Source organism: Macaca nemestrina, chromosome 1, assembly GCF_043159975.1.
Source record: "Macaca nemestrina isolate mMacNem1 chromosome 1, mMacNem.hap1, whole genome shotgun sequence".
NCBI lineage: Eukaryota > Metazoa > Chordata > Mammalia > Primates > Cercopithecidae > Macaca > Macaca nemestrina.
The window spans coordinates 13,534,205-13,550,725 of NC_092125.1; the positions used below are offsets into that span (position 1 = coordinate 13,534,205).

Below are 16,521 nucleotides of genomic sequence, written 5' to 3' on the forward strand. Positions count from 1 at the left end.
AAATGCAGGAGGACCCATTACTGGGTATATACCCAAAGGATTATAAATGATTCTACTATAAAGACACATGCACGCGTATGTTTATTGCAGGACTATTTATGATAGCAAAGACTTGGAACCAACTCAAAGACCCATCAATGATAGACTGGATAAAAAAAAAAAAATGTGGCACATATACACCATGGAATACTCTGCAGCCATAAAAAAGAATGAGTTCTTGTCCTTTGCATGGATGAAGCTGGAAACCATCATTCTCAGCAAACTAACACAGGCACAGAAAACCAAACACTGCATATTCTCACTCATAAGTGGGAGCTGAACAATGAGAACACATGGACCCAGGGAGGGAAACATCACACACCGAGGCCTGTCAGGGGGTGGGAGGCAAGGGAAGGGAGAGCATTAGGACCAATACCTAATGCATGCAGGTCTTAAAACCTAGATGACGGGTTGATAAGTGCGGCAAACCACCACGGCACATGTATACCTGTGTAACAAACCTGCACGTTCTGCACATGTATCCCAGAACTTAAAGTAAAATTTAAAATAAAATGCAGGAGGAGCTACAAGCTAAGGATTGCAGATGGCCATAGACACTGGAAAAGGCAGAAATACAAATGCTCCCCAGAGCTTCCACCCACAACTCTCTTGGCACCTCGATTTTAGTCCATTGAGACCCATTTCAGACTTTTGAACTCCAGAACTATAACATAATAAAACTGCATTGTGTTAAGCCATAAGTTTAATGTGTTGTAGCAGCAATAGGAAACCAATACAGCCATTCCTCTATTTTGAAGGGAGGAAAGCGGGAGGTGAAGGGAATTGCCCAAAGTTCGGGAGCTAGAAAGGAGCAGATTCAGGCTCCAGGGCCTGCACCTGCCTACTCACCTCTGTTCTGTTCCTCCTGCCTGGGAGGGATTTAAAAACAGCAGTCCAGCAGCTGGGGCTTATGGGGAGACAGGAGCATTGGAAGATGAAGCTGGCCAGATGAGCAGGCAGGAGCTAGGCTCCGGGAAGCTCTTCTTGGCCAAGTGGAGGGAAGTGGCTTTGCAGGCCATTGGCCTGGGCTCCTTTTCGGTGGTCTCTTCAAGTCTGTGCCAGACTGGGAGTGCCACAAGAGCAGAGGTCAGCTCCTCGGGCCCTGTGCGCCCACACGTGGTGTCAGCTGCAGACTGAGCTGTGTGCCCATACAGACTGTGCCGCCTCTCTCCATTATCAGATGGTTTAAAAGTGCCACCCTGGCCAGGCAGTGAAGGGCAGACATCTGGTGTAAGTGCCCACAGCATCCTTATGCAGTGAAAATTCTCCTGGGTTCAAACATCTGTTTCCACCTCACCATTGTTTTCCTCATTCTGATTTTTTTTTTTTTTTTTTTGAGACAAGGTCTTGCTATGTCGCCCAGGCTGGAGTGCAGTGGCGCAATCTCGGCTCACTGCAACCTCCACCGCACAGGTTCAAGAGGTTCTCATGCTTCAGCCTTTCCTAGTAGCTGGTATTACAGGCGCGCGCCAACGCGCCCAGTTAATTTTTGCATTTTTTGTAGAGAGGGGGTTTCGCCACGTTGCCCAGGCTGGTCTTGAACTCCTGGCCTCAAGTGATCCCCCCACCTTGGCCTACCAAAGTGCTGGGATTACAGGTGTGAGCCACTGTGCCCAGCCTCATTCTAATTCTTTAATGTAAAGAATCCCCCATCTTCCAGCGTTTGACTGAAATAAGTGGTCAGAGGAATTTTTAGGTGGTGTTTTAAGTATTGTTTTTTTAAATAAAGGACACGTAAGCATAACCTGAAACTACTCCCGATATGTCTGCTCAATTTATATTCCAAGTATTTTGCAGGCTGTGCTTGGATTTTCAAAGGAGTAATCACTAGCATTTGATTAGCATTTTGCAGTTGGCTAAAAGCATTCATGTACCCTGTCCACTTGATCTTTACAGAAATGCCAGGAGGCGGGATCTTTATCCCCATTCTTGAATGAGGAGACTGTGGTTCAAAGGAGAGTCACCATCAGGACTAGGTGCCTAGCAGAGCAAGGATGGCACCCAGGGCTTCCACTCGAACTCCACACCGTTCCTAGGGCATCCTCTTGCCTCTTAAGCACGGCTGGGCTAGCAGGGAAACACCCAAAATGCACTTACAAGGAAATAGGGTCCCAGAATCCAGTTCCGATGTGTCCCTCCCAGGTACAGAAGCACAACGCTGGGGCATCTGCATACCATCACCTGTCAGTATTGGGGACCCCACCCTCCTTTGAGGGTTCATCGGATCTCTGGTCTTAACATGAGATTGTTGTATGGAGTAATTTGGTTGAGGCTGAACAACATCTCAGGGCACAGGCAAGTGCCCTGCTGGAGGACCCGTGGAGATATGCAGGTCTCTGACGGGAGGCCTCAGCGTGGGCGCCATGCCCCTGCATGGCCATGGCTTCCTGCAGGCACTGCTCCCCATGTCACAGAGAGGAGGGAATGTAGGCCTGCTGCTCAGCGCCAGCTGCCCTCCTCTACACGGGGCTCCCCTAGACCTTGCCCCAGGCCTCACCGCAGGACTCTGGTGCCTTTGGGGTTCCTTTTTTCTGAGTCCCCAAAGAGCCTTCCTCAAACAAATCAAAAGCTTTGGCATCTAAAACTTGTTCCTGAGGAAGGCTTTCAGAACCCACTTTGGAAGTAAAAAGCAAAATTCCTCTTTGCACTTCTATTTAATCATCCTCATTCCCCATGAGGCAGTGTGGATAACTCTGGCTGGTCAGAGGAGGGGCAGGCACGAGGAAGCACGGTGAAAACAGCCCAGCCCCGTCTCTCAGGATATTCTCCCTCTGCAGAGAGAGAGCCAGTTCCTCCCCACACTAGTCTGGGCTCACCTGTCCAGCGAGAGGAAGGTTCCTGGCCACTACCTGGGTGTCCCCTGGCAGTGCAGCAATACCAGGTTCTCAAACACTAACTGGTTGGTTACGGAGGTTAAGTTGCCTTCCATCTTCTGCCCTTCAGCTTCCTCAAGGTGGAAGCTGGGGCTTCAGAGCCACTGCAAGGGGTCTCTGAATACAGGTGCACAACCAGGAAACCTGTGTAGAGCAACTGCAGACCGCCACGTGTTTGTGTCCTGCTAATTAATTTGCAAGTGTGCATAGACGCCTTTGGGATTAATAAAAATGAATTTAAGTGTGTTACTGAATTAATCACAGCTTCGTCATTATGTATCTTCTGAGGCAACAGATACTGAAAATACAGCCGTGTATTAGTCAGTTTTGTGTTGCTATAAAGAAATACGTGAGGCTCAGTGATTGATAAAGAAAAGAGGTTTATTTAGCTCACAGTTCTGCAGGTTGAAGAAGTGTGGCACCAGCATCTGCTTCTGGGGAGACCTCAGGAAGGTTTCACTCACGGCAGAAGGTGAAGGGGGAGCAGACATCTCACATGGTGAGAGGGAGCAAGAGAGTTGGGAAGAGGTATCGGGCTCTTTTTAAACAACCAGCTCTCCTGTGAACTAATAAAGGGAAAACTCATTTGTTACCATGGGAGGGCACCAAATCATTCATGGGGGATCCACCCCCATGACCCAAAATGCCCCCCACCAGGCCTCACCTCCATACACTGGGAATCACATTTTCCCTCCGAGACGAAGTTTTGCTCTTGTTGCCCAGGCTGGTGTGCAGTGGCATGATCTCTGCTCACCGCAGCCTCCACCTCCCAGGCTTAAGCGATTCTCCTGCCTCAGCCCCCCAAGTAGCTGAGAGTACAGGTGCATACCACCATGCCTGGCTGATTTTGTATTTTTAGTAGAGACAGGGTTTCTTCATGTTGGTCAGGCTGGTCTTGAACTCCTGACCTCAGGTGATCCGCCTCCCTCAGCCTCCCAAAGGAATCACATTTTAATATGAGATTTGGAGGGGACAAATATCCAAACCATACGAGGCTGTAAGAGACTGCATTTGTCTGACTGACTTTAGAAGGGACCTGACTTCTAAATGTTTAAATTTTGTGCTTTAAAACCGTTGGAACCATGGTTTGCAAAATCCTTCCATTTCTGGTACTCCATGATTCATTAACAATGCCATGTTCTGCTACATTTTCTAAATTTATTCACTGTCTATACCTTGCTTTGTATTGCCTTCGTCTATCAGCTGCTAACTTCAGCAAAGGAAGTATTTATTTGTTGTTGTTGTTGTTGTTGATGTTGTTTGTTTTTTGAGACAGTTTCACTCTTGTTGCCCAGGCTGGAGTGCAATGGCACCACCTTGGCTCACTGCAACCTCTGCCTCCTGGGTTCGAGCTATTCTCCTGCCTCAGCCTCCTGAGTAGCTGGGACTACGGCATGTGCCACCACGCCTGGATAATTTTGTATTTTTTAGTAGAAATGGGGTTTCTCCATGTTGGTCAGGCTTATCTCAAACTCCCAACCTCAGGTGATCCGCCCGCCTGGCCTCCCAAAGTGCTGAGATTACAGGCGTGAGCCACCACACCCAGCCAGCAAAGAAAGGCAGCCTTACTATGCAGTCCTAATTAGGAACAAGGAGCCAGGCTGGTGGGAGCAAGGGAAAGCAGAAAGAAAATACAGATAAGCTATCAGTCTGCATTTCTTCGTGGTCCAGGACACATAGCCCATCTGCGCAAATAACTCACGATCTTCCTGTACCCAGATATCACCAGACCCTCGGCTGATAGCAAAATGCAAATTAGTTCACTGCCGCTTTGACATCATCAGTACTGCACTTAGCCCTCTCCAGCACACAGAACAAGTTCCATCCTATAAATCCCCAGCAAGCCTTTGTCTCCTCCAGTCAGCTCCTCTCTTGCTGACTTGCCTGTTGCTTTCTTGCAACATATTTCCATGCTTTTGCTAATAAATCTGCATTTCTTTACCTGTGACTGTCTTGGTAAATTCTTTTTACTGCCCATGCCACTGGCCCCAGACAGTAACCACCTGTGACTGGGAAGCTTTAGAGTGGGTGAGTCTTCCTGGTGCAGGGGTGGAGGGTAATTTTGAGACTGGTTGATCCCTCACCCTCCCTGGAGGAGTGGGGACTAGTTAGTGACCAGTGGGACTAACTATGCCACCCTGAATCCTCCCATCTCCCACCACGAACCTTTCCTAGGACCAGAGCTTTATTTTTCTGCTTCTTACATTTAGATACTGGTCTTTTTATCCTTCCCTATTTGCTTATAAAGACTGTCCATGAGCTGGGCCATGTGTACATTTTTCTTGCTTTTTATGGCCTTATCCTGGTTGGAGTTTTCCCATCCAGGTGCTTCTTCACCCACCACCGGGTGACTTCTGGTTGAGAGGAGAAACAGGCTAAACGCAGTGGCTTATACCTATAATCCCAGCACTCTGGGAGGCCGAGGTGGGAGGATTGCAAGATGCCAAGGGTTTGAGGCCAGCCTGGGCAACAAAGTGAACTTCTGTCTCTACAAAAAATTTTAAAAATTAGCTGGGCACAGTGGCATGCACCTGTAGTCCCAGCTGCTTGAGAGGCTGAGATCACTGAGCCCAGGAGTTCAAGGGTGCAGTGAGCTATGATTGCACCACTGCACTCCAGCCTGGGCAACAGAGCAAGACCCTATCTCAAAAATTAAAAAAAATTTAAGTTTTAAAGTAAAATAAAAAGAGAAATAACCAGAGCCAGCCTCCCTGGCAGACTGTCTTGCTCAGAGGGTTGCCAGCACTGTCCCGCCATATGGTACATGAGAAGTTCTATCATTTCAGGTGAAGGGGTGCTGGCACGGAGGGCAGATCTTGTCATCTGTGGCTTTTTTTGGCTGCTGGGAAGAAGTGGAACTTATCCCTGCTTGTCTCCATCCCCGGCCTGCCATTCATACTGCCAGCTCTGCTGCTCAGGGACAAGTCTCCATGAACAACCATATCACAGGGACCAGCAGCAGGCTGTCACTCATTAAAACAACAACAGCAACTGCGTCAGACTCTGTGTCATTTTTCCTGGAAAGTATCCAGATTATTTCCAGGCTTTTTAAATGAGCCCTTTTTTTTTTTTTTTTTTTTTTTTTTTTTTCCCCACTGCTGCCAAAATACTCTCTTCCATGCATGGCGTACTTGAGCCACAGACATCAGCCTGTCTGCAAAGTCTGAATAACCACCGTAGAGAGATCCTTTGAATGGTCAGCAGTGTCTGTGGGTGACAGCCTTCAAGATCAGTTCTTCCTTCCTCTTTTAAAAACAATTGTCTTTGAATAGTTAGTCGGTCTCATCCATGCTTCTAATCTGGAATGAAAACTACATAACTACGTTTTTTCTTTTTCTTTTTTCTTTTGTTTTTTTCAGAATCAAGCCATTAAGTTGTTACTTAATCTCAACAAAGGCCGATGACAATCTCTAATATTCTATGAATGTACCAAGTTGTCATCTTGGTTTTATTCGCAGCTGAGGCATTTTACTTAATTCTAATCGTTTTAGAGCAGGAAGATGACAGACAGTTACAAAAGGGAACACTAAAACGCAGAGAGAAAAAACCTTGTTCAAAGTCATAAAAATAATTCTTTTAAATAGAAATATGATTAAAAGCAAGTCTCGCGGCTCCTCATCCACTCTTCCAGTCTGAAAAATACTTTTTCCAGTCGGTTAAACCACATCTCCAGAACCACTTCTCTGTTTGTACTTGTAAGGCAGAATTTTCTAATTCAATTCTGGGAGCTCATTTTGCAGCCTGGGTATTCAGTCTTTGCACACAGATGAAAAACATGTTGGCTGGGTGCAGTGGCTGGGTGCAGTGGCTAGTTGCAGTGGCTGGGTGCAGTGGCTGGGTGCAGTGGCTCATGCCTGTAATCCTAGCACTTTGGGAGGCCAGGGTGGGAAGATCACTTGAGCCCAGGAGTTGGAGACCAGCCTAAGCAATCTAGCGAGACCCTGTCTCTACAAAAAATAAAATAACTAGCTGGGCATGGTGGTGTGCGCCTGTAATCCCAGCTCCTCGGGAAGGAGCCAGGAGGATGACTTGAGCCCAGGAGGATTTTAAGGTTGCAATGAGCCATGATGGTGCCACTGCACCCCAGCCTGGTTGACAGAGCAAGACCCTGTCAAAGAGAGAAAGGAAGGAAGGAAGGAAGGAAGGAAGGAAGGAAGGAAGGAAGGAAGGGAGGAAGGGAGGAAGGGAGGAAGGGAGGAAGGGAGGAAGGGAGGAAGGGAGGAAGGGAGGAAGGGAGGAAGGGAGGAAGGAAGGAAGGAAGGAAGGAAGGAAGGAAGGAAGGAAGGAAGGAAGGAAGGAAGGAAGGAAGGAAGGAAAGGAGGGAGGGAGGGAGGGAGGGAGGGAGGGAGGCCTGTCAACTAAGCCTCGCTCTGTATGAGGTGCTGTTCAGCTGGGAAGCAGCAAGCCTCGGCACACCGCCCTCTGCTGGTGACCTCCAGGCCCTCCCAGGCTTCACTTAAACTCTGCTGTTTGAGGTGTGCACATAAGGAAGTATTCTTGCCATCTTTTGGCTAACTGAGAACTCATCCACGTATTGCCACTCATAGGAATTAGAAAAAAGTGGCCAGGAGTGGTGGCTCACACCTGTAATCCCAGCACTTTGGGAGGCCGAGGCGGGTGGATCACCCGAGTTCGAGACCAGCCTGGCCAACATGGTGAAACCCCATCTCTACTAAAAATACAAAAATTGGCCAGGCGTGGTGGCGTACACCTGCAATCCCAGCTACTTGGGAGGCTGAGGCAGGAGAATCGCTGAACCCAGGAGGAGATTGCAGCGAGCCAAGATAGCACCACTGCACTGCAGCCTGGGCGACACAGTGAGACTCCATCTGAAAAAAAAAAAAAAAAAAAGAAAAAGAAAAGAAAAAGAAAAAAGAAAGAAAAGAAAAAAGTAAGCTATACTGGGCATGCAAACAGTGTTAATACAGAAGTCACTTTGGGGTCCAGGCACCGGGCCTCCTCTCAAGGCTTCGATGCCCATCAGCCCTCAGGGCTGCATGCTCCAGGACGGCGCTTCCCAGAGGTTCTCAGCTGGTGGAACAGTGTGTAACCGGTGTGGAAAGATCAACCTAGACACATTACAATTTTAGAGAATTTATCCGAGCAGAGGGTGATTCATTAATTGGAGAGCATCGAACTGTAAGAGGTTCAGGGCTCCACTAAGGGGGTGTGAGGCGTAAACATTTATAAGGTTTTCTTGGAAGCGAGACAAAGGAAAAATATTTGATCAGTTAAAGTGGAGAGTCTCGGCTGGGCACAGTGGCTCACACCTGTAATCCCAGCACTTCGGGAGGCCGAGGAGGGTGGATCACCTGAGGTTGGGAGTTTGAGATCAGCCTGACCAACATGGAGAAACCCCATTTCTACTGAAAAATAGAAAATTAGCCAGGCGTGGTGGCACATTCCTGTAATCCCAGCTACGCAGGAGGCTGAGGCAGGAGAATAGCTTGAACTCAGGAGGCAGAGGTTGCAGTGAGCCAAGATGGTGCCATTGCACTCCAGCCTGGGCAACAAGAGCAAAACTCCATCTCAAAAAACAAAAAACAAAACAAAAAAAAATAAATACTTCCTTTGCTGAGGTCAGGAGCTGGAGACCTGACCAACATGGTGAAACCCCATCTCTACTAAACATACAAAAATTAGCTGGGTGTGGTGGTGTGTTCCTGTAATTCCAGCTACTTAGGCGGCTGAGGCAGGAGAATCGCTTGAACCTGGGAGGCGGAACTTGCAGTGAGCTGAGATCACACCACTGCATTCCAGCCAGGGTGACAGAGCAAGACTCTGTCTCAAAAAAAAAAAAAAAAAAAAGGAGAGTCTCTCATTAGAAGTTAGCCGGTGGTTTGTGATTGGTTAGACTTACGTTTCATTTTACCGTTGACACTGAGTTGGGTTTAGTCTGCTTAGGTCAGAATCCTAGGCAAAACAGCCCTCTCAGCCTCTGGCCACCCAATTAATTTTTTTCTAACACCAGCTACAGTAGTATTTCAGAGTTCCTCTCCCACAGCCAGTGTCCCTCGAGCCTACAGGCCCTTGTCTCGGTCATTCTGAGCTGCGTCCACACTCCCATGGTGACTTTCTGGTCATTCCTGGGGCAGCCTGAGCCATTGGACAGGCCTCGTGTATGACAGGCGAGCCTGCTCCAGGGGCCTCCTTGAATTGCTGTCTCAGGCTGTGCTGGCTGGCGCTTTGCAAACTGTGGGCTCTCATCAGAATTCCCAGGACAAACAAAACACCCGGCTTTGGCTGCTCGGCCTTGATGACAGCATCTGATAAGCGATGAGAGCGTGGCATCATCAGGCTGTTGGTCTTGATTATTCAAGTAGTTGAATCACAGACTGCTGCTTTCAGCAGCAAACATTAAGTACTTACGGCATTTGAAGATGTGTATCTGGCAGTTTTAAGGTGCTGACAATTTGGGGATCTTTCTGAAACAGCCCCACAAGAGAATTCTTGAATATCTTGAGTAAAGATGACCAGCCTCTTTCGTGAGTGTGTGTTTAGTGTGTGTGAAGTTATGGGGAATGGAGGCTACTCTCATTCTATTTTAACAGACAGGGAAGGGTAAAAGTGAAGATGTGTGGCATCTCTACTCACCAACTCTAATCCTATTGTAGTATCTACCCTGGAACAATTCTCGTGCAAGAGACATGCTCATAACATCATTGTACAAGACAAAATATTGGAAATAACTCATTTCAGCCAACATGAGAAAGGATAAGTAGAGGTGAATAATGTGATGAGGACAATAAAAACCCAGAAGTGTCATAGAAATGAAGGGAAGTGCTCAAGTCTACGGGCCAAGGTGGCTAGCCAGCTCAAGAAAGCTTTGAGCTGGGCACGGTGGCTCATGCCTGTAATCCCAGCACTTTGGGAGGCCTAGGCGGGCAGATGACCTGAGGTCAGGAGTTCGAGATCAGCCTGGCCGATATGGTGAAACCCTGTCTGTACTAAAAATATGAAAATCAGCCGGGCATGTGGGCATGCTAGTCCCAGCTACTCAGGACACCGAGGCAGAAGAATCGCTGGAACCTGGGAGGTGGAGTTTGCAGTGAGCCGAGATTGTGCCATTGCACTCCAGCCTGGGCAACAGAGCAAGACTCCATCAAAGAAAAGAAAAGAAAAGAAAAGAAAAGAAAAGAAAAGAAAAGAAAAGAAAAGAAAAGAAAAGAAAAGAAAAGAAAGAAAGAAAGAAAGAAAGAAAGAAAGAAAGAAAGAAAGAAAGAAAGAAAGAAGGCTTTGAGAGGCTGGTAGCCTCAGAATGAACCCTTTAAGATAGGCAGAGATGGCTTTTCACAAGAAGATGTGGGTGCTGAGTCAAGGAGGCGTAGAGTAAATAAAATAGGGGAAGCAAAAGCATACAAGTGGAAGAGGCCTAGGTCCCTGAGAGTAAAGGCAACTGCATTGAATTCTTTAATTTTTCACACCATACAGGAGAAGTTGGGACCAATTTTTTTGTTTCTTGTAATTGCATTTGACATTTCAGAAAAATTATCCCAACTTGGTGTGGTGGCTCACACCTGTAATCCCAGCACTTTGGGAGGTCAAGGTGGGAGGATGGCTTGAAGCCAGGTGTTTAAGACCAGCCTGGGCAACAAAGCAAGTCCCTGTCTTAAAAAAAAAAAAAAAAATTTTTAATTGGAGGGGCATGGTGGCACGCTTCTAGGGTCTCATCTACCCAGGAGACTGAAGCGGGAGGATCTCTTGAACCCAAGAGTTTGAGACTGTAATGAGCTGTGATTGCACCATTGCACTCCATCCTAGGCAACAGAGTGAGACCCCATCTCTAAAAACAAACAAAAAAGCAAAAAAAAAAAAAAAAAAAAAATCAAGCAAGTGTTTGACTTTATCGCTTCCAAAGAGAACAAGTGCCAGTTTTGTCGGAGAGGAAATGCGTGTCCGTCTCCTGGGTCGTGCTCAGAACCGAAGGAAGCTAAAGACTCTACAAATACAAAAGTGAAGGGAATGGCAAACCGAGAGAGGAGCCACGCAGAGAAAGGAGGCTGGACTTGCTGCAGGGACGCTGCGGTTAAAAAGGGCCACGGCTAGCACCCGTGGATCAAAGTGAATAGGGCTGATGCGAGTCTCAATCCACACATTCGGATATGTGGGAAAAGTGACTTTTCTAAATTTTTAAAAACTCAAATGGAAGCATGCATTCTGCCTGGTTGGCTTGCTTGGGGTTGCCTCAGCGTTTCCCCAGAACTTTCACAGGACCAGGTATCTGTCTGCTGAGTGACCCCTAGGCCACCATCATCTGGGTGTGGACTCTTCAGGCTGGTTGCTGTTGGTGGTCTCGGGTCCTGCCTGGGGGCACAAAACTCTCCACGAGACTGCCCATGACCTCCTCCACTTCAGGGCACCCAATGGCCATTTTGTTCTAGGGTCTTGTAACCCCCCTCCCCCATCTCCTAACAAGGCTTTGTGGCCCCCAACCACCCCAGCTTGCAGAGAGGGTCACTCTCGGGTCCTGGGGGCAACGCTCTTCTTCCTCCTGCTTCTGGCCAAGACATTGTCCTCCTATTCTCTGAATTCTTTCTCATCTCTGGGGTTTAGGCTTTTGGAAACAAAAACCGGAAAGACCCTTGGGCCATGTCTGTTTTTGTTGTTGTTGTTGAGACAGAGTTTCGCTCTTGTCGCCCAGGCTGGAGTGCAGTGGCGCGATCTCGGCTCACTGCAACCTCCACCTCCAGGGTTCAAGCCATTCTCCTACCTCAGCCTCCCGAGTAGCTGGGACTACAGGCACCCGCCACCACACCCGGCTAATTTTGTATTTGTAGTAGAGTCGGGGTTTCTCCATGTTCATCAGGCTGGTCTCGAACTCCCGACCTCAGGTGATCTGCCCACCTCAGCCTCCCAAAGTGCTGGGATTCCAGGCGTGAGCCACCGCGCCCGACCCCATGTCTGTTTTTTTAACCCATCACACCCATCCCTTCCTTGAATGGGGAAATATTGGTTGATATCACAAAATACTATCCAGTCTCATGGTTGAAACTAAGGAACTTGGTTTTCCTTTCAAAGAGTTCAGTATACTCCAGTCTTCCTCTCTGATGAAGTTAACGTCCCCAGAAGACTTGCAGTTTCCAACAGTGTCCTGGGGAGAGGCTGTTGTAAACGGTCTTAGCACAAGTCTAAAGCGCAGATTCACTGCGGCAGCTGGTTCCTGCGTGCATCCGTGGTGGTCAGAGCTGCCACTTCCTTATGGCCCCTGAGCCGTACTAGACAGTTTTCCAAACCCTTCACTCATATGATCTCATTTCATCTAAAACTATGTCAGCCGGGCTCAGTGGCTCACGCCTGTAATCCCAACACTTTGGGAGGCCAAGGCGAATGGATCACAGGGTCAGAAGTTCGAGACCAGCCTGACCTATATGGTGAAACCCTGTCTCTACTAAAAATAGAAAAATTAGCCAGGCATGGTGGTGGACGCCTGTAGTCCTGCTACTCGGGAGGCTGAGGCAGGAGAATTGCTTGAACCCAGGAGGCGGAAGTTGTAGTGAGCCGAGATCGCGCCACCGCACTCCAGCCTGGGAGACAGAGCGAGACTCTGTCTCAAAAAAAACAAAACAAAACAAAAAACCCCAAAACGAAAAAACTATATCATGGGATAAGCGCATTTTACCTATTCCACGGTGTGAAAACTCCAGGCTAGGAGAGAGAAGGCAGCTTTCAGAAAGTCATGCTGCAAAGGGACAGAGCCTCCCTCAGGTCTGTGCGTAGTGATGGTGCATTTCTCCTCCTCTTGTCATGAGAAAGTCTCCCAGTCCCAAAGACAGTCTCTAATTTGGGTTCTAAGTTCTTTCTTTTTGAGATAGAGTCTCACTCTGTTACCCAGGCTGGAGCGCAATGGTGCAACCTCCACCTCCTGGGTTCAAGCTATTCTCCTGCCTCAGCCTCCCCAGTAGCTAGGATTACAGGCGTGCGCCACCATACCCAGCTAATTTTTGTATTTTGTATTTTTAGTAGAGACAGGGTTTTACCATGTTGGCCAGGCTGGTCGCTAACTCCTGACCTCAAGTGATCCAACTGCCTTGGCCTCTCAAAGTGCTGGGATTACAGGCATGAGCCACTGCACCTGGCCTGCTGTTCTTTATGAAGCGGCTGTCTTGGCAGCAATGGTCAAGGAAAAGGTCCTATCAGAGAGTGACGAGTTTGCTCAGTAGACGGTGGGGCTGGACATTAGTGCTGCTGAGGTCTGACCACATTGGCAGGGCCAGAATTAGGTGAGAATGTAAAGAGGCACTCGGCCGTTTCGCATTACACTTGCAAGGCCCTGAGATAGATCACCTCTTTAAATTCTGTGTTCTGGGTCCCTCACTAGCCTCCCTCTAGTCCAGGCCCTGCCTATGAGCTTTGAAAAGCTTGGGAAAGTCAAGAAAATGAGCAGACAAGCCACAGATAGGGAGAAAACATTTGCAAGACATATCTGATAAATGCTGTTACTCAGAATACAAAAGAACTCTTAAAACTCAACAGAAAACAAAACAAAACAAAATCCTATTAAAGATGAGCAAAAGTTTTGAAAAGACACCTCACCAAAGATACAAAGATGGCGTTTGAAGAGAAACTCAACATCACATGTCATTAGGGAAATGCAAATAAAAAGGAGGAGAAACCACTACACACCATTTAGAATGGCCAAAATCCACAACCCTGAGAATACACAAAGCGGGCCAGGACCTGGAGAAAGAGACGCTCTTGTTCATTGCTGTGGGGAATGCAAAATGCAACAGCCACTTTGGAAGACAGTTTGGCAGTTTCTTACAAAACGACACCTCCTCTTCCCATATGCTCCAGCAACTGCACTCCTTGGAATTTTCCTGAGTTGAAAACTTATGTTCACACGAAAACCTGCACACAGATGTTTATAGCAGCTTTATTCATAATTGCCCAAACTCGGAAGCAACCAAGATGTGTTTCAGTAGGTGAATGGATAAATAAGCAGTGAAACGTCCAGACAATGGAATAGTATTCAGTACTAAAAAAGAAATGAGCTATCCAGTCATGACACACATAGAGGAGACTTACGTATGTATTGCTGAGTGAAAGAAATCAGCCTGAAAAGGTTACGTACTATATGACATCCCGGAAAAGGCAGAAGTATGGAGACGGAATAAAGGTCAGTGGTTGCTGTGGCGGAGGCAACCCCCGCTCTGAATTTGGAGTCGGGGAGGGATGAGTAGGTGGAGCAGGAAACTCCTCTGTGTAACACCATAATAGTGAGCACATGTCATTAGACATCTGTCAAAGCCCGTAGAATGTACAGGGCCAAGAGTGAACCCTGTCGTAAACTATGGACTTTAGGGGATAATGATGTGTCAGCGTTGGGTCATTGATGGTCACAAACGGACCACTCTGGTGCAGGATGTTCATGGGGGGAGGCTGTGCCTGTTTGGGGACAGGAGTTATATGGGAACTCTGTACTTTCTGCTCACCTTTGCTATGAACCTAAAACTGCTCTAAAAAATAAAGTTTTTTTGGTGGTGGTTGTTGTTTTTTAATGCCGGGAAGTTTGCAAAAGAAGGCTGGGAAAATGGGGAAGAAAAGTACCGTTCCAGGGCAAACGGGGAAAGCAAGAGAAAGGGATATCATTCTTGTGGCTTTGTCACAGGGTCGGCCTGCAAAAGACATCAATCTTCGTTCCCTCCCCTAAGGCCCCAGAGCCCCTTTGCCATGCTGGGGCTCTGACCTGCTTCTTGCAAACCCCTTCCTCCTCAGCTTGGCAGCTGCCCGCATCCACCAGCACCTCAGTGGGGGTCCTCAGCAGGCTTTGGTTCCTCCTTGGACCTACAGGTCAGCTGTTCCCCACATTCCAGAAAGTCAGCTGTGTGTTGCAGATTTTCCCACAAGCTGCAATTTACCAGCAACCATCTTCTCCCAGCATTCAGGAGCCTGTTTGCAAATAGCACTCCTGGTCAAGCAAATAACCAGTTGGCCGAGGAGCTGGGAGAGGAAATGGTAGTGGAGCCAAAGACAACAAGGAAACCTTCTTTGATCTGTCTTGGTGCTAAAAAAATCTCATAGAAGCAAATGAAATGAGAAGTAAAATTACACACTATGTAAAGCAAAACCTTGATACTTTGGAACAAAGTCATCCTGTTTCTTAAAAAAGTTAATTCTTCAGGAATGTGAAAATGAATGGTTTGCCTGAGGAATGTTTATAGAAAGTTCATTCTTCTTGAATAATGCTAGAAGCTGGAATGTGACAGCTTTTGTCTTTTCTTCAGTTAAAAAATGAAATGGAAAACTGAAAAGTATAATTTTCCTCTGTCACTTTCTACTTTGTAAAAATAGCCTTTCTATTGAAACAACATCATGTCAAAATGGAACCGGCAGCCGGGCGCGGGGGCTCACGTCTACAGTCTCAACACTTTGGGAGGTTGAGGCGGATGGGTCACTTGAGGTCAAGTGTTTGAGACTAGCCTGGCCAACATGGTGAAACCCTGTCTCTACTAAAAAATATATATATATATATATACAAAAATTAGCCAGGCATGGTGGTGTATACCTGTAATCCTAGCTACTTGGGAGGCTGAGGCAGGAGAATCACTTGAATCCAGGAGGCAGAGGTTGCAGTGAGCCAAGATCATGCCACTGCACTCCAGCCTGGGTGACAGAGCGAGACTCCGTCTCAAAAAAAAAAAAAAAAAAAATGAATTGGCCACACAGACTGAACTACTAGATGATCTTCAAAGGGACTGCTAGAGCCACGCTTTTCAGGCACGTTCTTTTCACCTGTACTCTGGCCAGGCAAAGGCTTGGAGGGCCCTCTGTCTTCGGCTCACAGCTTTTAAACATTGTGGAGTTTTTGTGTTATTGTGATTATTATTTTTAGATGTCCATTCTGTCTCTTTAGTAGAGAATCAGATAGATAATAGAAATAATCATTGTTCCATCAGCTTTTTGCAAGCTGGGAATACAGAGATGTGCATGGAAGAGGAGGTCTTTCTCCTACCCCAGCTGCTAGTTGCTGGGGAGACAGACAGACAGCACGATGAGGGGGGCTGCTGTGGCGGAGGCATCCTCCGCTCTGAATTTAAAAGGAGAAAGTGGTCGGGAAAGAAGCCCTGGAGGTCAGGACAGCTGATGCAAGGTATGGGAGTGGAATGGGTGCTCACCAGACAAGAAACGACGAGCGTTCTCAGCAGAGGGAGTAGCACACAGAGAGCCTAGGATGGAGCAAGCCCACAACAGTCTGTCTCTCCTGCAGACTGCAGCAAAAACACTGGAAAAAACATAAAAAGCAACTCCCTGAGGACTCAAGAATCACACAAGAGCATGTGGATTGCGGAGGACAGGCAGAAGCCACGAAGTGACCTGTGTGGATGGGAATGTCCCTTACATTTGTTTACTCCTTTATTCTTTCGACTTTGCCCTGAGTGGGCCCAGGAGCGGGGCTGCAGTGGTGGCCAGGCCGGTAGCGAATGTTCTGATGGAAACCCCACATGGCTGGCCAGAGGAACTGGGGAAAGGGAACCCTGTGATCCTTTTTTTTCGTTTTCTCCTTTCTCTCACAGCTTTGCCCCAAGAACGGGCCCCAGTTCAGAGTTGTGCAGTGGTGGCTGCATACAGGCTAAATCTCCAAGATAAACCCTGTCTTTCTGGTCAGGGA

At 47.6% G+C, this 16,521-nt stretch overlaps 1 protein-coding gene across 1 annotated transcript in view; it reads left to right on the forward strand.

Moving 5' to 3' along the window:
- LOC105474606 (G protein subunit gamma 4) overlaps positions 1-16,521 on the forward strand; it is a 96,344-nt gene that overhangs the window by 11,122 nt on the left and 68,701 nt on the right. The window lies entirely within an intron of this gene.